Below are 22,901 nucleotides of genomic sequence, written 5' to 3'. Positions count from 1 at the left end.
ATAACTTCATCTTAACTTGATTATATCTACAAAGACCCCATTTCCCAATAAGGATACATTCACAGGTACTGGGGAGACATGAATTTTTAGAGGACACCATTTAACCCACAATAGGGACTTCTGGCTATTGGACGCAGCTAGCCAAGGACAGCTTTCATGCAGCTGCTCACATCCCCTAGATTTATTGAAAAAGGACCAACTCTACTTGTCTTCCCTTCAAGACACTTATAAATGTGAGGGGACCCCTGAGCATATCTTGGATAGGGGGACTCTGAAAACTGTTGCAGAGAACAGACTTAAACTCTACTCTGTCTTGTGGGATTAGGGGATGTTGAGGAGTAGGGTATGACTAGTACATTTGTGTCCTGGGGACAGATTGGAGCACATTACTATACCTAAAACTGAGCAGTGGAACTCGCTTTAATTATGAAAATTGATTCATCCTCCACTTCTTCCTGAGTATGTGACTACACAGCGAGTGATGGCATGTCCAGTCTTACGTGAGGGTAGGAAGAGCTTTGTGATGATGATCCAAAGTTGAACAGGACACAGTTTCTGACCTCAAGGATTTAAGGCATAGTGAAGTGAAGGAAACTAATCAGTCCAAGTGTTCACCAGTGGAATCTGAGCAGGATGTGATGTTTCAATGTCACTTGGTTAAAGGGAATTCCTTGCCTTAGACTTAGCCAACTTAGGAATACAGGATAACTTTCTTACCCTGATTAAGAGTAACCAGACAAAAAATGCATAGCTGACCCTTCACACTTAATGGTGAAAGAGTAAATGCTTTCCGCCAGAGACTGGGACTAAAGGAAAGATGCCTGGTTTTACCATTCCTATTCAGCATCATACTGGGAAGTCCTCGCCAGTGCAATAAGGTAAGAAAAAGAAGAGATATCCACATTTAAAAGGAGGAAATAAGAGAGTTCTTATTCATTGACAATGTAATGGTCTAGATAGAGAATCGCAAGGAATTCATTTTTTGGAAAGTCCTAGAAATAATAAGTGAATATAGCAGCATCAATGGATACAAGGTCAACATATAAAAATAAATTGTGTTTCAACTTAGGCATGAACAATTGTAAACTGGTATGAAAAATAAAAAGACCATCTATAAAAGCTTCCAAGAAATGAAATGCTTAGGGAAAAGTCTAACAAAAGGTGTGTAGGATCTATATGCTGAAGACTATAAAACACTGATGAAAGATCCCAAAGAAGACCTAAGTAAATTGACACACATATTGTGTAGACAAGCCGATTCTAAAGGTTTGGTTTTGCAAAGGACTTAGAGTAGCCAAAACAATTTTTGGGGAAACAAAGGGTAAACTTGAAAAAAAAATCACACTGCCTGATTTTAATATTTATTACAAAGCTATAGTAATCAAGAGAACGTGATGTTGGTGACAAATCAGACACATAGATTAGGATAACAAAGTAAAGGGTCTAGAAATATATCCACATAAATATGGTCCACTGATATTTAACGAATGTGTAAAGGCAAATCATTGAAGGAGGGTAGTTGGTCAAAAATGTGGTCAAACAATTGGTTCAAGTGTTTGGTTCATTGAACTAAGTATGAAAGTAGAACTATAAAGCTTTTAGAAGAAAACATAAGAAAAATATTTTAGGCAAGACGTTCTTAGACACTATCCATAAAAGAAAAAAATGATACATTCGACTTCACCAACTTTTTAAAAAAAATCTGCTTTATGAATACACTTGTAAGAGAACAAAGATACGAGCTACAAATTGAGAGAAAATATTTGCAAATCACATATCTGACAATGTACACAGGCAATACTGATTATAATTCTAAAAGATACTATTCTGAATGCCATAATCCCAAATGTTGAAATTCCAAAGGATCAAAATCCCTAAATTCAAAACTCCTTAATGTCTAAAATCCCAATAATCACAATCCCAAAGGATGAAAATTCCGAATGTTGAAAGCCCAAAATCCAAATTCTGGGGACGAAGTTGGTGCATTTTTAGTTGTATGCCACTTAATGTTAGTTGCATCATGTTAGGCAGAACTATTGCCTTACTATTATCTTTATTTGGAAATTAAGTATGGTTTAAGGAGATGCATATGGGTGCCAAGTTGACAAGGAATGGACTTGCGGACTTAATTTTAAGCGTCAGTTTGACTGGATTAAGGAATACCTGGAAACCAGGTATAGCATTATTTTAAGTGTGTCTGTCAGGGTGTTTCCAGAGAAGATCAGTAATGTGTGGGTCTGAGTGAACTAGGAGGGAAGGATCTGCTCTCAGTGTTGGCGGGCACCATCCCACAGGCCAGGGACCTGAAGAGAACACATACAGAAGGTGAACTGGTCTCTCCCTGAGAGCTGGGACAGATTTTTCTTCTACTGCCTTGGACATCAGAACTCTAGGATCACTGGTCTTTGGACTCCAGGACTTACCTCAGGAGCCACCTGCGTCCTGAAGCTTTGGGCTTCTGACTATGAGTTACATCATCAGCCTCCTTGGTGTTGAGGCCTTCAGACTTGGAGTGAGCCATGCTACAGGTGCCCCAGAGTTCATCTTGCAGACAGCCTGCATTGGGACTTCTCAGTCACCATAATCATGTGAGCCAGTTCCCCTAATAAATCTCTTCTTATCTACCTATATGCATGTCCTTTTGGTTCCATCTTTCCAAAAAAACCCTTACAAATATGGAATTAGTATTGGGGAAGCCAATATCGTTCCTTCTTACTGTATTCCTTAAAACACAACAGAAGAGTTCTGTGAAATTATTTCTCACAAAAAGGATGTGATAAGTTAAGTATATGAGACTATTTAATGGTGAAAGATAAAAGTTTAAAAGCTAATTATTATTAGTGCTGCAAAAGCAGAAAATTGCTTAATTGCAACAGTCAAGCAATAACCAGACTTTTAAATGGACATTGTATACTTAGAAAATGTGTAGACCATAGTCACTCTCCAAATACAAGTGCAGCAAGTGTCTAGAAGATTATACAACTGAAAATGCAGGCCAAGAATACCAGAAAACTCCCCTGTCGAATTATTCAATCATGTATGGTTTCTGCTCCTTCATACAGAGCACCAATTCCCTATGCTATGTATTTCATCTTTGCATTATTTTCAACCCTGGAGGTATAAATTACTTACAGACTTTTAGAAAATTCTAATTCACTGTATGCATCTTTTGCAAATTTGACTTCCTGAAAGTGCCTTATTACAATTTTGACTTTGTGCGTAAGCAGTGAGTGTGAGTGTAAAAAAATCAAAACTCCCTCAACAAAGGAAGAGCTATCCTTTTGTACATTTACATTTGTGAAAGATAAAATGTCTCCAGATCTCAGCTCTTTGGGCAACTACATATCCCATGGTAATCCACTGCAGTTTTTGATCCATCTCATTCAGACTTAGGTATTTCAGATGACTGCAGGTATGAAGTGAGGTGCACACAACACCAACATTAGTGATATGTGTATATACATTTCACTTTTTGACCTATTTATTTATGAATATGGTTCATCTGCTCAGAACTCTTATAACCATGTGACTGTCATTAGTATACCTGAGTGTTTATGTTTACAAAGATATGAATGTTATTATTGCCTATTTTGTTGAGTAAAGTGGCCTATGAAATTCTCTGTCATGTTTTATGTGTTTTTAAATAAAGAAGCATATTTTCAAATGTAAATAATCTCTAAACTTTTTAAAATTATTTTTCCCAAAATTACATTTTCAGGATTTACATATTTTAGGATTGTTAAATTCAGGATTTTAGACTTTAGAGATTCTTATCTTTGGAGATTTCAACATTTGGGATTATGACGTTCGGGGTTGTGTCTTTCAGGATAATGGCCCAGACTCATACCCAGGATATATAAATAACTTCAAAATGCCACAGTAAGAAAACAAAGACCCAAGTTAAAAATGGATAAAATACTTGACCAAACACTTCATCAAAGAGAACCTACAGACATCACATAAGCATGTGAAGAGATGTTTGATATTATTAGCCTTTAGGGAAATGGAAATTAAAACCATGATGAAATGCTACTACATACCCTAAGTGCATTAAAAATACTGACAAAACCATGTGCTAGTGAGGATTGGAAGCAACTGGAACTCTTACATATTGCTGGTGAAAATGCAAATGGTACACCACTCTGGAAAACAGCTTTGTAGTTTCTCATAAAGTTAAGCATTCACTTATGTGAACCAGCATTCTCATTTTTAGGTAACTATCTTTGAGAAATGAAAACGTATGTCCACACAAAAACGAGCGTGTGAATGCTTATAGCAGTTCTACTCACAATCACCAAAAACTGTAAATAATCCAAATGTCTTTCTGTTGGTGAATCAATAAATGGTAGCACATCTTTACCATGGAATGCTACTCTGCAATAAAAGAGTGAACAATTGATACACTCAACACCTGGGGTGAATCTTGAAGGTATTACGCTGGGTGAACAGAGCCAGTTTCAAAGGGGTACATTTATAAGACATTCTTAAAAAAGACAAAACTACAGTGATGGAGAGCAGACCACTGTTTGCCAAGGGCTAGGGGTTGGGGAGAGTACGGCTGCCAAGGATTAGAACAAGGGAGATTTTTGGGGTGACGGAACGTGTTCTGTATCCCGACTGTGGTGGTAGTTACTCAAATCTAGACATTAAAATTCATAGACCTGTACACACGAAAAAGTCAATGTTGGTATATGTTAGTTTAGAAAACAACATTTTTTAAATCCTGGAAGTAATACTATAGTGGTGGTGGTCAGTCATCACTACCAGTACCTCTGAATTGAGGACAGACGACTACATGGTACAAGTAAGAGGTTAGATGATTCTTATAAAATATCTAGAACTTACATTTATCCATCCATCTAGGCATCCACCCAACCAGCCAGGCATTATGGGTTGTTCTGACAAGCACACAACCAATTCTTCTGGAGAAGGCAATATGATGGAGGAGGAAGGTATAAGGAAAGACAAAATACGTGAAAAATGTTAAGTGTGATGAGCATCAAAAAGAAATACATTGATGACTGGAAGACAGAAAAGTTTCTAAAGTGGTTTCCACTTAGGCAAGAATTTACCAGACTCATATCACGTTTAACAGCCTTCAATTATTTTACTCACTGGGCTATTCCCATGCAGCTATTTGCACACTGGCACAAAATATCTAATTTGGCATATTTGCAAAATGTATAACACTATAGCTATTTTATATATATATTGTATAAAATGCAGCAATGTTATGTCTACAGCCCTGAATTTACTTTATATGAAATACTGGAAAGTCTAATATATTCCAATGTATTGGGAAGTGAAGAATCTCAGTTTCAGGGTGTGAATGGAGTATGCCTCTGGATGGGGATAATTAGCAAAAAAGGAAACTAGGAACTGAGAATGGACATGGAAGGTCAGCAGAACAAGAGGAGGAGTGGAGGTTTCTCTTTTTAATTATTGCGTAAAAGCCCTGGAAGTCATGGAAGAACAGGACACAGGGGATGGCCTTCAGGCAGTGAGTGTGTGGGGCACCATCCAGTGTGTTGAACAAGGTGTCGACATGGCAAAGCTGAGACCACTAACCTTGGGGACTGGAAAGGGGCCTTGAGAAATGTCTACTCAGTTTCCAAATAATGGAATAAATACTTCAGGCTTGGTATCTTTTCATGATCTAGGACTTTTTGTGTGTGATTTTGAGACTCCGATGGGGACCCAGGAGGCAGAACCCAGAAATTACATACAACCTAAAAAGAACTGAAATTTGGATTGAGGATCAGACGAGGTGCAGAAACAAAGTGCCTTAGCATATGTGTTGCTTGCAACAAAATAATATAAATCTGCAAACTTATTTTTAAATGTCTGAAAAAGTAAGATGAATTGATGGATGGGTAAAGGAACAGCTAATTGATGGATAGATATGTGATTTAAAAAAAAAAATTTACACCCTCAAGGAGGTGACGCGTAATTCCTCCTTCTTTGAAGTTTTTTGAAGTATGGGATGCACCTAGTAACTTCCTTTCAAAAAGTACATATGGAAAGGAAGGAAAAAGTGTAACTTCACAGCGGAGAACCTGACCAGCACTACCTCAGCCAGGTGATCAAGGTCAACAACAGTGATGACGTGTGGACAGTGTGTATCCTTGACATAATGAGATGGGAAAAACACTTTACCTCTGTGGTCTTTCTTCTAAAAACCCACAACCACAGTGTAATTGCCAGAAAATCATCCGACAAATCCCAATTGAGGGACATTCTATGAAATACCTTATAAGTACACCTCTGAGGTCAGGAGTTCAAGACCAGCCTGGCCAACATGGTGAAACCTTGTCTCTACCAAAAATACAAAAAAATTAACTGGGCCTTGTGGCATGTGCCTGTAATCCCAGCTACTCAGGAGGCAGAGGGAGGAGAGTTGCTTTAACCTGGGAGGCGGAGGTTGCAGTGAGCTGAGATCACGCCACTGCACTCCAGCCTGGGCAACAGAATGAGACTCCATCTCAGGCAAGGGGAGGGTGGGGAGAAGAAGTACACCTCAGATTGCCAAGGCCATGGAAAACAAGAAAAGCCTGAGAAACTGTCACAGCCAAAAGGGCATAAGGAGACATGATGACCAAGGATAATGTGGTATCTCTGATGGGATGCTGGAAGAGAAAAACGAAAGTAGCGAAAGCTAAGAAAATCTGAGTATGAATTTTAGTTAATAATGATACACCAATATCAGTTAATTAGTTATTACAAATGTACCATACTAATGTAAGATTTTAATAATAAGGGAAACTGGCTAGGAAGTGTATGGGAACTCTGTACTTGTGCAATTTTCCTGTTTGCAGTTCAAAGGGGTATTTAAATAAACAAGCTCAGTAATACGTTAATGGTTGAACCAAAGTTGTGTGTATATTGGTGTTAATTGTGAGACTCTTTCCGCTTCATTGTAAGTTTGAAATGATTCATAACCTTATTAATTAGCTAGCATTTATTTGTAAGTTGAAACTTCAGGGTAGGAAGATCCTGAAATGCTTCAAGCACCTACAAGCAAACAAAAGATTGCAAATTAGAATGAACTGTAGAGCACTAACAAAGATGTGCAAATTACCTCTGAGGTTGTTTTTACTTGGTATGCTGTGTTCACTGCTTTATATGAATCGATGTAAAACAATTTGTAAGGATATTAATAACTTTACCATCAATTCAGGTTCCTCTAACCCTAATATTCCCTTGAGATTTTAAGTTTCGTAATCATAATTTCTCCTAAGTGCCCATGGTGTAGGAGAAGCTGTGTATTTATGTTTCTGCAGATGATCTATCCTCCCACTTCACAGCAACAAAGCTGAGGCTATCAGGCATAACTGCCCCATTTCCTGTCCTCCTACCTAGAAGCTTATTTATAACCTTCCCACCCTTGCCCCCTTCCTTCCAGACTCAGAGTGCAGTTCAGGGTTGGCCCCTTGTTGTGTCACTTGATCCTCCCCTTCCTAATTTTGTCAAGGCATTTACAATTTTTTTTATCAATTATTTTATTTCTTCCTCAAATTGTTAAACTTTATGCACCAACTCTTCATCACAACCCCCAAAGCCTGTGAATCTCATCTTTAAACAGTGAATCATGTCCTCCCAAAGCAAAACAAATCAACCACCCTAACACCTTCTCTCTGCCTCTGTTCTCTGCCTCTTGCCTCCTGTCTTTTCCCAAGGCCAAGGTTCTGCAGAAGACCATCTACACCTGTCATCTGCACAGGACTTTCATTCCTCAGTACCCAACTCTCCACCAAGAGCCCTCTGACAAGGTCACTGAGATGTCCCCAAAACCCATGTCAGCAGCCTCTTGTGGTCACCTTCTTGCTAGACTTTTAGCAGCAGGTGACACCCATCAGTGAGTGTCTGCTTGGCATTCTCCCCTCCCCTGGCTTCCAGGACCCCTTTGGCTAGTCCTTGTCAGCCTCTTTTGCTGGTTCCCCTTCCTCTGTTCACCCTGATAAATATCAGAGCTCTGTCCTTGGTCTTCCTCATATCAAATCCTAACACACTCTTTCTACACAATCCAACTCCTCCCAAGGCCACCCTCAACTCTAGTGACTCTCAGATATACACTGTCCCACAGAATACCAAAAGGCAACACACAACTTGTTTTCAAGGCCTAGTATGTGCTTGGCACTGTTCTAAGCATTTGACCTACATTGTCTCATCTAATCTTTACAAGCCTATCAGGGTGTGCGATCATTAACATCCCATTTTATTGAGCACAGAGAGCTCAAACGACTTGCTTAAGTCCACACAGCATGAAGCCAGGATTCAAACCCTGTCCTGCACTGTGCTCTTTGCGGAACATCTCCACCTTAAGGTTTCTCATCCACCTCTATCCTACCATGCCCCAAATGGACTTCACAATCCTTTCCCCCAAACTGCTCTCCTTGTGTTTCCAGGGGAGGAACCAGGCTTCGTGGAGCCTGAGGCTTCTATAATTGGGCAGGAAGGGGCTCTTTAGGAAAAAATAAATAAAAAGAAAACAATGGAAACAAGAGTAGGTTTAGGACCTTGATAGTGGACACGAAAGGGAGGGATTCTCACACATAACCTTCATTAACTTCATGGTGAACCCCACCCCATGCATTTTGTATTCCAGTGGCTAGCGTCTAGTCATTCCAGCAGGGACACGGAAAATTCTTCTCTTTATATTTTCTCCCTTTTACCTTCTTCATCCATATGGAACCGTGGATGGCACTCTAGTGCTACCTTCCTCAAGCCTCTAGACTCCCTCTTTACCTCTTCACCTACACTAGCCTGATATAGCTCAGGTCCTCAACATCCCGCACTCGGACCTTCACTATAGATCATTCTGTCTATTCCTGCCTCTTCCTGGACTTTCCCCAACACAGTTCCTGTGCTTAGCAGGGTGACCATCAGAAACAGGCATCTCATCAACCCTTCTGTGATGGTCCATTGTCCTCTGACTAGCGACTACATTCCTTAGCCCAGCAGTACCCAGCACAGGTCAATCGTGCCAGCTTTACTTTTCCCTGTGCTCTCCTTTTGTTCCTTTCTTCAACAAGTAATTATTGAGGAACTATTCTTGAGTACTATTACCAAGTGCCAATAGTAGGGTAATTGAATGCTAAACACTGAATATGCAGTAGCAAGCAAGACCACATCTTTCACACCTCTTGTTCCATCACACCAAATAGCTTGCAGTTTTTAGACTCTAGGATTGTGTTCAGCCTCTTTCCCTTTTCCTAGGCTGCATGGAAGCTTTTAATTCATTGATTACCTGAATAATAACCATTTATCCTTCGTCGATCAAATACAATGTTATCTCCCATACAGAGCATTTTCTGATCACCCTGCACCAGCAAACATGGATCCCTTCCTCATTTCTATCCCAAATGTGCTTTTGAGATCTGATATTCCCTCAGAACACCTAATAAACTTTGATGCACCTATGTGATAATTGAGAAGGTCTCCCTCATTTCAAATCAAACACTTGGATCAAACAGACATCATTTTATTCATCTCTACATCCTCACTGGAACCTGGTATATAGTAGACACCATTCACTAGTACATGTGTACATTCACCAACTCATTCATCTACATCCATCCATCCATCCATCTACCCCTCCCACCATTCATCTATCTACTCACTAATCCATCTACCTACTCACCCATCCATCCATCCATCTACTCATTCATCCATCTACCTACCCACTTGTCCATTCAACCATCTACTCATCCATCTACCCACCCACCTATCCATCCATCCACCAATTTATTCATTTACCTACCCATCCATCCATCCATCCATCCATCCATCCATCCATCCATCCATCCATCCATCTACTCATCCATCTACCCATCCACCTGTCCATCTATCCACTCACTCATCCATCTACCCAGCCACCCACCTGTTTATCCATCCATCTGCCCACCCACCTATCCATCCAACAAATATTTCTGAATGTCCTCAGTGTCCCAGCCATTTCTCCAGATTCTTTGGATATAGAAAAGAACAAGAAAGATGAGGCCTCTGCTCTCACTAGCCCTATGTTCTAGTGTCTGTTGCGGGGCCAGTGAGGGGTGGGGAGGGGTTCACAGACTATGGAAATAAACAAATAAACAAAGTACGTGAGTGAGAAGTATTGTAAAGTGAATTAACAAAGCAATATCCCAGAGGGCACTACTTTAGAAGGAATGGTCAGGTAACCTTACAAGAAGGTGGCCTCTGTGATGAGTCCCAAATGATAAGAAAGGAAGCAGTCAAACAAAGAGAGACAGAAAGTCCTGATGTGGGAATGAGCTTTGTGTGTTTGAGGGACAGGAAAGAATGGAGGAAGCAGAGGAGAGGACAGAGATGAAAGCTGGGAAGTTGGGGAAAGTGTAAGAACTTGGAAAATACAGGAAACTCAGCAACAGTCAGACCTAATTTTGAATCCTTTCTCTAACATTCATCTCTACACATATGACCTTAACCACATCACTGCACCTTTCTCAGCCCCCATTTCCCCATCATGAAATGGGGACACAAGTACCTGTGTTATTGGGCTTAGGGGAGAAAGATTGACTAAGGCAGTTCAGTAAAATGTCTGACACATAATAGGTTTTGACAAACATTATTTCCTCTTCTTTTCATGCTTTAAACAAATAATGATGCTGTTGCCTTAAGAGTTAGGTTATACCATTAGAAAGCGCCTTTGTTCTTTGCTCTTCTTCTACCAAAAGGAGAAAATGGCAAAAATCACAGAGTGGGTCTCAGTTCTCCATTTTGTTAATATCCAAGTTGATATTTCCCTTTTGCGACAGTAACAACAACAACATGCAAACCAAAAACCGAAACAGCTTCAGTTCTGTGCCCTTGGGATCTAGCGTGGCACTCGTGAGAACCCACCAGAGACAGCCACATTTCGAAGCAAGTGGCACAGGCTTTGCAGAAGGCACACTGGGCCCCTCTCAAAACGTTAGCAGCAAAGATGATGAGAGAGCTGCAGACTTCGGGGAGTGGAGGACGGGACTAAGCCGCAGAGTGCCTCGTCTAACATGTTTTAGGAAGCACCCTTCTCTTTCCCGACCCACATGGGGCAGCTATAATAATTCAACTTCACGTGGCTGAATTTTTTTTTCTGTTTTCACTTAGTTCTTTTTTTCTTCTCCTATTAAAAAAAAGTCCAAACAGGCTTTGGGCCACGCTAGACTACCTAGTACGGAGGATAGATGATCTGGATGATTTGGGAGTTGGTTTTCTGAAAAGCCAGGGAGCTCTGGTCTTGAGAAGATTCAGTAGCCAGGAAGCTGAGGAACACACACACACACACACACACACACACACACACACAGAGACACACAAACACACCCCTCCCTGGCTCCAGTTCCGCACCACCCCACACCCCCAACCCCGGAAGTAGATTTCTCAATAGGCAGGGCTGGGTATGAGTCATAGGCAATTCCGTTTTGTTTGGGACAATGAGACCTCCCACTCTTGGGGCAAGAAGGAGTTGCTGAGAAGGAGCTGTGGTTCTGACCCTCAGGGGAATTCCCACGTCTGTATGGTGGCTCACAAAGAGCATGGTTCCTTTTCTCAGCCCTCTCGAGGGGCGAGGATGCTGAGGACTGAAGTCTGTGGGGCTTGATGCATGTGGTGTGTGGATGGTGTGGGGAGGTGGGGAAGGGAGAATGACATGAATGGTGTGAGGTCTGTCAGAGGGTTCTTCCCAAGGTCACATAGTTGGCGGAGGTTGAGTGCTCACACTTGTGCAAAGGTGGGGGATAGGAAAGGAAACCAAGGCTATTAATATTTGGCACCATAGCTGGTCTCTGAGGCTTTCGAATGTTCCCTCAGGAGGTTCAGCCTCTGGGGAGAGAAGCCAGGGGAACCCCATGGCACATCCCCAGCCCTGCCTGCTACTCCTCTCTGCCATCTCCCCTTACCTTGGGCTATGAGGGGAGGTAACAAGATCTGTGGCTCATACAGTGCTCTCCTTTTCCCTCCTATCAGCCCAGACTAAGCAGAGAAGTGGTCAGGGCTCTTTCACCAAAGAGTATAGTGTTGTGGGAGGCGGAGGGGCCTATTGGGGAGGGGACCCACCAAATCCTTGGGGGTGGTTCTCAACTCCCTGGGGATAGGGGAGACGAGTCCTCAGGAAGGCTCTGATCAGGCGTTTTCTGTTCTCTTTCCTTTCTTTTCTCGGGTGGGAATGATGCTTCCCGCTCTTGTGGTCCACCTGCAGGCCGCCTTTCACCCTTCTTCTTCAAGTCACAGAGAGACAGAGAGGAGGGGACTGAGGATGAGCCATGGGGTTTTGAAAGCAGGCACAGCCACAGTTGTGTGTGCTGCCTCCCGGGGTCTGCTCTGCCAGGAGTTCCTGTCCCAGGTGTCCACAAAAACAGCCAAACTCTGTAAAATACTTGGAGATTCATTCTGAGCCAAATATGAGTGACCAATAGCCTGTGACACAGCCCTCGGGAGATCTTGCCCAAGGTGGTCAGGCTACAGTTTGGTTTTATATATATTAGGGAGATATAAGAAATAAATCAATACATAGAAAATGTACATTGGTTTGGACTGGAAAAGCAAGACAACTCAAAGCAGGGGCCTCAAGTCATAGATACATTCAAAGATTTTCTGATTGGCAATTGGTTAAAAAAGTTATATTATCATCTAAAGACCTAGAATCAATAAAAGAGAATGTCTGGGTTAAGATAAGGGGTTATGGAGACCAGGGTTCCCCATTACACAGAGGAAGCCCCAGGTAGCAGGCTTCAGAGAGGATAGGTTGTAAATGTTTCCTAATTCTATCCTGGATCAGGAAAAGAAAGGGGATTATCTTTGAAAGATAGATTTTCCCCACAAGAGACAGCTTTGCAAGACTATTTTGAGATACAGCAAATAAACATAATTTGAGGCAAAATGCTTTGATTTTTTTTTTCTTTTTTTAATCTCTGTATGCCTCCAGCCGAGAAGATAAAGAATGTACATCTTTCTGATTAAAAAGTTTTGCTTTGCAGAAACATAGTCAATTTATGATTCTGGCCTTCCCAGCTAGGGACAATGTTCACTTACATTTAGGACCATGAGAGGCTTAGCTGTGAGTTTTTTTCAGGGCCTGCTCTCTGTCATGTGATGCTGTACTACAGCCAGACTGGAATTGGGTGTCTTGTTGCTACAAAGAGTTGGCTTTGTCAGTCCTAAGGTCTGTTTTAATGTTAATGCTGGTCAGTTGTGCCTGAGTTTCAAAAGGAAACGGGAAATAATGAGGCACGTTTGACCCTCCCTTCCCACTATGGTTTGCACTAGTTTTTTAGGTTAACTTTGGAATGCCCTTGCCGGAGAGGAGGGGTCCGTTCAGATGGCTGGGGGGACTTAGAATTTTATATTTGGTTTACACAGGTCACTGAGAGGCTGCCACAGGGCCATTTTCATGACCAGAGGGGTATGTTCAACACCCGTGGGTCCCAGCACCTATCTCAGGAAGCAGGGTGCATCGGTCCATTGCTGAGTCTTAGGGTGGTTGGGTGAGCGCTCATCAACCCCAGACAGCAGGCCCGCACAAAACAGCACTGCCCACAAAACCACAGGAAGAAGAGAAACTCCGACTGTCATTCAGTACACAGAAGACACTGTACTGGACCCAGACATTAGGCAGACACCCACGCCTGACTTTTAGGAGAAAAAAGAACATGACAAATGGATATTCTTAGTAGACGGTTTATTAGAAAAGAGAACATCTTCCAGCGTGTGTCCTGGGGTGATGGGTGTGGGAAGCACTCAGTCCATAGTCCTGGTCCCTGGCTTCCCCAAGCCCAGCACCACGAATGTACAGTGGAAAGCAGAGGGTGCTGCGTCTCAGAAAGACGCTTCCACTCACAAGGACTGGAGCTCACAAGTGAGCTCGATAACCTGCAAACCCGAGACACCTGAGACACTGCTCCTTGGCCCTTTTATCAACTGAGACTTTATTGTGATTATCCCGGCAGGGGGCAGAGCTCTCCTCTCTGCAAGAGGAAATGCTCTTTAGTGAAAATGCAGCATTTCTCTAGGGGTAGGAAAGCTGAACGCCTGCTTAGCTTATGAACCCTCAGCTGGCCTAGGTAGTGCAAAGACCCTGCTGTTACCGCTTTGATCATCGGTACTGTCGACTGTACCAGGAGATCCCTGGGAATGTGCACTGGGCAGAAGCAGCTTTTATCCTGGACCCTCAACCATGCTTTATATGGTGAGGTTGAGAAAATGGCACGAGGCTTCTCCTGAACCTCAAATTAACACCCTTGCCCCATTTAGATCCTATCTGGCTGTTTCCTGCTAAGATTACCGCATCACTGCACCATCTTTCGTCTTTCAGCAAAGTGGAATCATGTGTGGTTTATGGGGTAGATGGACCCCCAAACTGATAACATGAATCAAGCTATGGTGCTTACTCCTTAGGAAATGCACTATTTTTCTGGAAAGCTACAGAAGCTTCATATGCATTTGCCATACAAAGCTAAGTCAGCAGAACAACCCGTTTGGCTTTGGAGGCTAGTTCAGTTTCACGGGCAGGGAGAAAGATGAGGCAGACTGTGGTTTTTCAGTTCCTGGAGCTTAGGGAGCTCCAAAGCTCCCTCTCTCCCTGCCCAGGATGCACTGTTCTTAATTTTAGATAACATCCTGCCTTCTCCTCATATTGCCACTGAGCTCCTGGCATCCTCAGTTTATCTGTCTGTGAAATGAAAAACCTAAAGTTAAAATTTTTACCTATGGCATAAGAGAGATGGGTATGGCTCTTGTGGGCCTCTCTGCAGCCCCTCTTTTCCTTCAGTCACCCTGTGTCTCTCCTGCCTTCTGCTTATTCTCTCTCTCCCCTCATTTTTGTTTTCTTTTTTCTTTTCTTTTTTTTTGTCTCTCTATGCCTCTTTTTTTTTCTTTTTTTAATCTCTGTATGCCTCCAGCCGAGAAGATAAAGAATGTACATCTTTCTGATTAAAAAGTTTTGCTTTGCAGAAACATAGTCAATTTATGATTCTGGCCTTCCCAGCTAGGGACAATGTTCACTTACATTTAGGACCATGAGAGGCTTAGCTGTGAGTTTCTGAGGCCGGGGAAAATTACAGTGATACATAACAGTGCTGCACTCACTGAAGTGCTGAGCCGGGGTTGGGTTCAGGCGGCCACTAAGCTCAGAGTGGAAAGTTTCGGGAGGGGAGGCAGGAAGGAGAGGTCTATAGCTCCTCCAGATTCTAGGTGTTAATTTACTAAGATATTCCTAAACCAGAAAACAGAGACAGAAGACAAAGAGAAAGGGGGAAGAAGAGCAAGACAGAGAGACAGAGAGAGACAAAGAGAGAGAGTTAGACAAAGAGAGACTGGAGAGACAGCAAATATTGAAAGAAAAAGGAAAAAGAAAGAAATCCGACAGCTCATGAACTTTTTTTTAAAAGTTACCAATTAGATTTGAAGAGATGGGCAGAGGTTTAAGATTTCTTCATTAGGCTGGATACGGTGACTCACGCCTGTAATCCCAGTACTCTGGGAGGCTGAGGCTGACAGATCCTCCGAGGTCAGGAGTTCGACACCAGCCTGGCCAACATGGTTAAACTCTGTCTCTACTAAAAATACAAAACTCAGCTAGTCATGGTGGCGTGCGCCTGTAATCCCAGCTACTCTAGAGGCTGAAGCAGGAGAATCGCTTGAACGCAGGAGGCGGAGGTTGCAGTGAGCCGAGACTGTGCCATTGCACTCCAACCTGGGTGACAGTGAGACTCTGTCTCCAAAAATAAAAATAAAAAATAAAAAAATAAAATAAAATAGAAAGTTTTTTTATTACGCTTTATTTTTAGGGATTTTTCTTTATTTACCACTCACTAAAAGAGCCCCAGCAGCAAGTGACTGGCGACAGAAGAAGGTTCCAGAAAAATGAGAGTCACTTCACTGGGCCTTTGTCCTTGACCCGAAGGATTTCTTGTAGCTTGTGCACTTTCCTGGGGTGCAGGGTGGTTGAGAGGTGCAGTGGTCAAGGCACTGAAGCTTGTCCTAGAGACCCAGGTTACGGATTGATCTGTCTGGGTGCCATTCAGAACCCTTGAAACCTGGATATACCACTTACAAGATGTGTGTCTGAACCAGGTTTCTTCTCTCTGAGCCTCGGTTTTCCCATCTGGAACATGCACATACCAATATCTCACAATGTTATTATAAGACTCTCTCATGATATCAATATGCTATCAAGTAACACAACTATCAATGGCAACTGCTCATAGCTCACATGTATTGAACAGTGCACTGGGTCCTCATTTTACATTTATGATCCTGATGGGTCCTCATATTTTCCCCACCAGGTGAGGACCACAAACAGCCTCCCTCTTTAAATGATGCTTAGAAAAGCCAAGACAAAACTTAATACTGCCAGAGGGACTCCAAAGCCTTTTTGCTTTAGCAGTCACATAGGTGCCCAAAACACTTTTGCTTCATCTCCTTCTCCCACCTGTTGATGTTTTGGTTTTCCATTTCCATAGACCTGTTCCCCGCAGAGGGAGCCCAGCCGTACAGGTGGGAGTAAGGGTGTCAAGAGTTCCCGCACCCGAGTCCTGACTCTCTTAGCCAGTAGTTTGCCAAGGAACCTTGGGTGAAGTCACTTCATCTCTCTGAGGCCTCTGTTTCCTCCTCTCTAAAATACAGGGGATGTTGTGGTTCCTACTTGCCTGCATGTTGTGAGGACCCAGTGTAAGAGGGCCATCTTATTAGTCCAGGGAGAAGCCACAGCAAAGGGGAAGGGCAGTATTCTCTTCCTCTCTCCCACCCCTACCAGACTTGCCTTGACCTGCACATCCCGGGCACATGAGGGAGAAGACAGGCCCAAGCCAGGTGTGGCTGGATCCAGACGTTAGTGGGGAAGGAAAAGAGACAAAAACCTGGAATTTATTCAGGTCTGGGACCTAGACCTCCACTCCATTGGGAAAGCAGTCAGATTTTAGGATAAAAGATAGAGGCTTAGAGCTCAGTCACATGGGGCTTCAAGTCCCCACTATGTGACCTGGGGCAAGTCACTGTCATTCTGGGCCTTAGTATCCTTTTTTATAAAATGGGAATAAAACTAGCGCTTACCTCCAAGTGTAGATGTGGTAAAATCAGGTTTAGAAAGTACCCGGCCCAGGCTCTGGCACACTTATCTGTGTTGCTGGTGCTCCTGTACCCTTGCCAAGAGTCAAGGGGCTGTGCTCTCTGACTTAACAACCCCTCCTGACTTGGTGACCTCACCTCGTCACTGCTGCCCACAGCTGAATATGAGCACCATTTGCAGGGTGCAAGAAACAGCAGTTGACAAATGAAGGCTCTGTGCTGCTCACGGATTTCCCATTTAAATTTACTGATCCCTAATTATAATCTCAGCAAGAAAGAAATGACTGAGGACCAGCGGGGGTTGTTGAGGAGCAATTACTTGGCAATTTTCTTTTTTCCAGTGGAAAGGAAGGGAGGTAGAGAAGTGAGGACACAGGGAGGAGCTCAGAGTCTGCACTCCTTCCCTTTTTCCAGGCTTTGTGTTCTCTGCAGGGTTAGGTGCTGCCTCAGAGCCAACTTAGCACTCTCCTTAGAGGACAGACCACAGGGGTGGTTCCCTAATGCTGGAAGGCAGGAGGAATGGGGAATCAGCCATGGGTGGGAAACTGATGTTTCTTTGGCATTTTCCTATTTCTTGAAAAGCTGAAACAGGGCTGGCTGTCCCCTCTTTTCCCAGTAAACAGATCACCCTAGAGTATATGCCTATGTGGTAGATCTTTAGTTTTTCCTTTTGTTTTTTAATTAACAAAGATGGGAGGGGTACTTGCCTCAGAATGGCACAGGGTGCTCATTAAAGATGCAAGCCACTGTCTCTCTGAGCCTTAGTTTCTTCTTCTGTAAAACGGAAGAGGAGGGGCACTGGTATTTTCACTTGACCAGAGAACTGGATGCTACTGAGGGGGCTCTGCGGGCTGAGAGCCCCCGATGTGGACTGCACACCCCTTGACCCCATCCTGCTTCTACACCACAGCGTGTCGGACAGTTGACCATTGGTCATTGGATCCTTGCGCAACTCACCTCTTGGGTGCTTGGGATCAAAGACTCCAAAAGCAATTTTCAGATACAGAACGGGTGTTTGGAGATTTGCCTGGTTCTCTGCATGAGACAACCAAAACAATGCATTGTCATTTGCAGAGTATCAGATCCAAGAGGACCCTACTAAGCAAGCAGTTTCTGAGCGTAAAAGCAAAGCCACAGAGTCAGATGGCCTGAGCTAAAAAATCGTGTTCCACTGCCACTTACCAGCAAAATGACTTGGAGCTCATCACTGAACTTTGCTGTGCCTCAGTGTCCTCAACTGTAAAAATAAGACAATAATAGAACTGCACTCCTGGAAGGATTATATAAGATTATATGCACATGTTCTCTCACTCTCACCCCAACGCAGATGAATTGCTAGTGAGATTTTAGTTGTTATTGTTGAGGCTTACTTCTAACTAAGTGCCGTGCTGGGTGCCTTAACTGATTTTCTCATGTAATCCTCATCACAACCATGTCTAGTAAGCGTATTTTTGTCCCATTTTACAGAGGAAAGAATTGAGACTCAAAGAGATGAGGTAACTGGTCCAAGGTTAAAGAAGCAGTAAGGGTCGGAACCATTAGTTTACTCATAAAATATTTAATGCTCTCGGTGTGCCAGGCTCTATTCTAGGCATTGAGGGTTTTGTGGTACACAAGATAGACAAGGTTTCTGGTCTCTGGACAATCACATCCAGTTGGGGGAGATTAGGTCTCAACACCACTCATACTGCCATCTAGAGGGGAGATGGTTCTTATCATTGTTCTTGAGCACATGGCTGGGCAGAAGGAATCCAGCAGAGGGTTGGAGGCCAGAACAGTATGAAATGTCCAGAAATTAATCCTGGTTATCCAGAGAGGGGGATATTTCTTATGGTGACCTTGGCCCAGTTGAACGCCCTCTGCCTCTCCCCACTGCCATCCCTGTGTCTGGGTCTCGGGTCTCTGGTCTCTGTATTTAGCAGAACTTGCTGAGAAGAACTCTGAACCTGGGGATCGGGGAGCAGGTTGAGGGTGGGATACAGACCATCAGGTTCAGAGTGAGGCTTGCAGAGTCTTGCAAACTATGAGTAGAAACAGCACTCATTTTATAGTCAAATCTAGCCTTTGCTGCCTGTGATTCCTGAAAACATTTCCCAAAGTTCACTGAGACCTCCCCATCACTGGGAGGGAGAGCTGCCTCTGCCAAGCCCCCTGACCCACATCCTCTCTGGGCAGAAGGGAAACCTCACCTGGCCAGGTGGGCTTATGGTAAAAGTGGGAGCTTGAGCTCCCTCTAGTGAGGCAGTGGGGGCAGCACAGAAAACACTTCCAGCCTAGGTACAGAGTGACCTCTGCAGGACTTTCTCCCCATTAAGAAAGAGGCGGTGGGATTGAGTGAGTCCTGGTCAAAAGTAGACCATTTCTGTGGGTCCCAAGGGCAGTCCCGGCTCCCCAGCAGAGATCTTTTGAAATGCTCACTCTTCTGAGGTCCTTGGCTCTGAACCCAAAATCCCCTCATCTGTACACATGCAGACGTCTGGGGTCTGGGCCCACGTGGTCCCCCACAGAGCTCCCTGCTGGAGGCAGCCTCCTTCCCATCCCTGTGCTGCCAGACCAAGTGCACACTCTGCTCCCCTTGCTGGGGCTTGGGTTGGGTTTGTCCCAGCCCCTGCCCTGATTGGGGGTGAGGGGCGGGTCATGACAGAGATTGAGCCCCATTTTCAGACTTAGCTTTGCCTCCTAGAAATCACCCCAAGTATTTCTGGAGCTACTTAGCATCCTAATGATCAGAAAACTATTGCAACCAGATGCTTGAGCTCTGCTGAGTCAGCAAAGATTCCCACAGCAGTGGGGAGCAGACCCTGGCCCGGGTCGCTGTGAGCCTGCAGTGTGACCTCTCAGGGCTGCAGTCTCCTTGTCTGAAAATGGAAACTAAAATTGCAGGGATTAAAAGGGAGGAAGATATGGGAAAGCACTTTGGACAGTTTAGTGTGCAAGTTGATGTTAAAATCCAGAAGTCAGCTAAGATGCCTTATCCTATAAAACTCAAATGGATTTTGCCAGAGTGTCCTCACACCAAGTAGTGGACCCCTTCTTTTGCTGATTTATCTGCTATTGTGTATGTGCGTGTGTGTGTGTGTGTGTGTGTGTGTATGTGTGTGTGTAGGCAGGTGGTAGTATGGGTAGAGTGGGGTTTCCCCAGTCACCTGGGGCCCTGAATGCCTGCTTCCCCGAACTAGGCCAGCTTAGTTGACTGGCTTCTTTTGTGTACTGGTCCATTCTGCATCAAAAGCATCTGAATTTTCATTCAATCTCTCCCTTGAATTTTCACTTTTAAAAACCTGACCAGTCGCTTGTGTGTAGCTGACTTCACAGGAGGTCTGAGGAGACACAGGGGTTACTTTGTAGCCACACTAACAACTTCAAGTCAAATATCAGACCTGCAAATTGTTAAAAGCCCTTTGGCTCTTTTCAATAACTGGAAGCCAGTTTCTCTCTCCTCTTTCCTAAGCCCTCTTCATCTTTCTGTGTCCTCCAACAGCTGCTGTTTATCAAGGTGACCAGTATGATCTGTCCCTCAATAAACACAATTCCTTCCAGAAGAGGAAGGCAGGTGCCAGCTGTTGAGATAGTAATTTCTTTGTCCTGACAACATTTTTGTTTATCTCTGGACCTTCCTCCCATACGGGTAAGAGATAGGAAAAAGCGAGAACTGGAAGGGACAGACATTGCTGCAGAGCGTACCGTGGGGGGGCTTTAGAGAGGGGTTCCAATGCCTCTCATTGTTCTACCTCGCAGCCATTTTGTTGTTGTTGTTGTTGTTGTTGTTGTTTTGAGACAGAGTTTTTGCTCTGTTGCTTAGGCTGGAGTGCAGTAACACGATCTCAGCTCACTGCCACCTCTGCCTCCTGGGTTCAAGTGATTCTCCTGCCTCAGCCTCCCAAGTAACTGAGATTACAGGCATCCACCACCATGACCGGATAAGTTTTGTATTTTTAGTAGAGACAGGGTTTCACCATGTTGGCAAGGCTGGTCTCAAACTCTTGACCTCAGGTGATCCATCTGTCTCTGCTTCCCAAAGTACTAGGCATGGGCCACTGCACCCGGCCCCTCGCAGCCATTTTGAAGGCCTAAGCTCCCTGATGGAAGGCATAGAGCCAACCTCAATCATTTTTCCATCGACATGGCAGGAGCTTAATAAAGGTTTGTCCTGTGATTAAGTCCTTTATTGACACTTTGGAGAAACACAACCCACACCCTTCCCAACCTGAGCTGAAGCTACAGATGCAAAGAAGCCTGGGAACTCCTCAAGTCAACTTGTGTCCAGTCCTCTGCCCTCCTGCAGGGAAGCTCTGTAGTCCAAGGACATCCAACTCCCAGACTCGCTTCCAGGGACAGAGATATGAGGATGTTGGGAGTAGAGCTGTGGGGAAGAATGCCAGACTCCTGGTGATTCTGGGATATAACCCCCTGGAGGGGCTTGTCACGGGTCTCTGTTCCTTCATGCCTCTATTAGGATACATGATCATCATTATGACAATAGCAACAATGATGACAGCTACAGTGGTCTGAGCCCTTATTACATGCCGGGTCCTGACACACATTTCTCATTAACTATAGTAATCATATGATGTAGGTGACATTAGTATCCCCATTTTACAGATGGGGAAACTGAGGCTTATGAAGTTCAGTTTGTGTAAAATCACATAGCTGGAAGGTGTAGAAACTGGGCTCTTCACCACCACAAGGCACTGCCTCTCACTCAGTATACCACTGCATGCTCATGTAACAATTTACAATTAGGAATGAAATTCTCATACAGTCATGCATCACTTAACGGCAGGGATGCGTTCTCAGAAATGTATCCTTAGGTGAATCTGCTGTTGTGCAAACATCCACAGAGTGCACGTACACACACCTAGATGGCATATTCTACGACACACCTGGGCTCTCCGGTACAGCCTGTTGTTCCTATGCTACAAACCTGCACAGCATGGGACTGTCCTGAATACTGCGGGCGGTTGTAACACAACGGTATTTGTCTGTCTAAACACAAATGTGAGTCTATCTAAATTTGTCTGTCTAAACATAGAGAAGGTACAGTGAAAATACAGTAGTATAGTCTTATAGGACTACCTTCATATATGAGGTCAACCGTTGGCTGAAATGTCATTATGTGGTGGGAGACTATATGTTATTTCATTTATACTTCACCTGGATATATACAACCTGGAAACTCTTTTTCCAACCATATCACAGACAAAGAAATTGAGACTTGTACAGGTGAAGGGGCCTGACTTTTCTTTGCTCACAGGAACATGAGGATGATACAAAAATGCAGGGTGTTGGCATTCTTCAGGCAGGGAGATAACCTGGACAGGGGTGGTGCAGCAGGCATGTGCATAAAAGGAGCCAGGGAAGCCTCCTCTGTGATGAGCGAGCTTGCAGGCTGGATGGAGAAAAACGAAGTCAAGTCACCCCAAAGCCTGGATTCTCATCTGGAGTGCCTGTTGCCTCTTGCCCTTCCCAGAATGCTCCAGCTTGGCACTGGGCTAGAATTCCACTGAGTTGATTCCGTCATTTGAGGCCCTGGGCACAATGACAAGGGTGGTTTTCTCGGATCTGCAGTGAGCATTACACCAGAGTGTGGGAAACAGCGCCTACTCAGCACCCCACTCTGGGACCCAGGGCAAACTTGCCATTATCTCCAGTCCGCCCATTAGCCGCCCAGGACTCTGCCGGCCCATCCAGGCACTGATGTAATTACCAAAATGGAGATGAATATTTAAAGGGACTCTTACTTAACCGATAAATACTTCCTCTCCAAGTTCCCTCCATCATCGGCTCTCGATGAATTTCTGGAGGGATTGCTGTGACACAGGTCCGGTGCTGCCTGTGGT

Source organism: Rhinopithecus roxellana, chromosome 3, assembly GCF_007565055.1.
Source record: "Rhinopithecus roxellana isolate Shanxi Qingling chromosome 3, ASM756505v1, whole genome shotgun sequence".
Classification (NCBI taxonomy): domain Eukaryota; kingdom Metazoa; phylum Chordata; class Mammalia; order Primates; family Cercopithecidae; genus Rhinopithecus; species Rhinopithecus roxellana.
Note: the sequence above shows the minus strand (reverse complement) of the source record.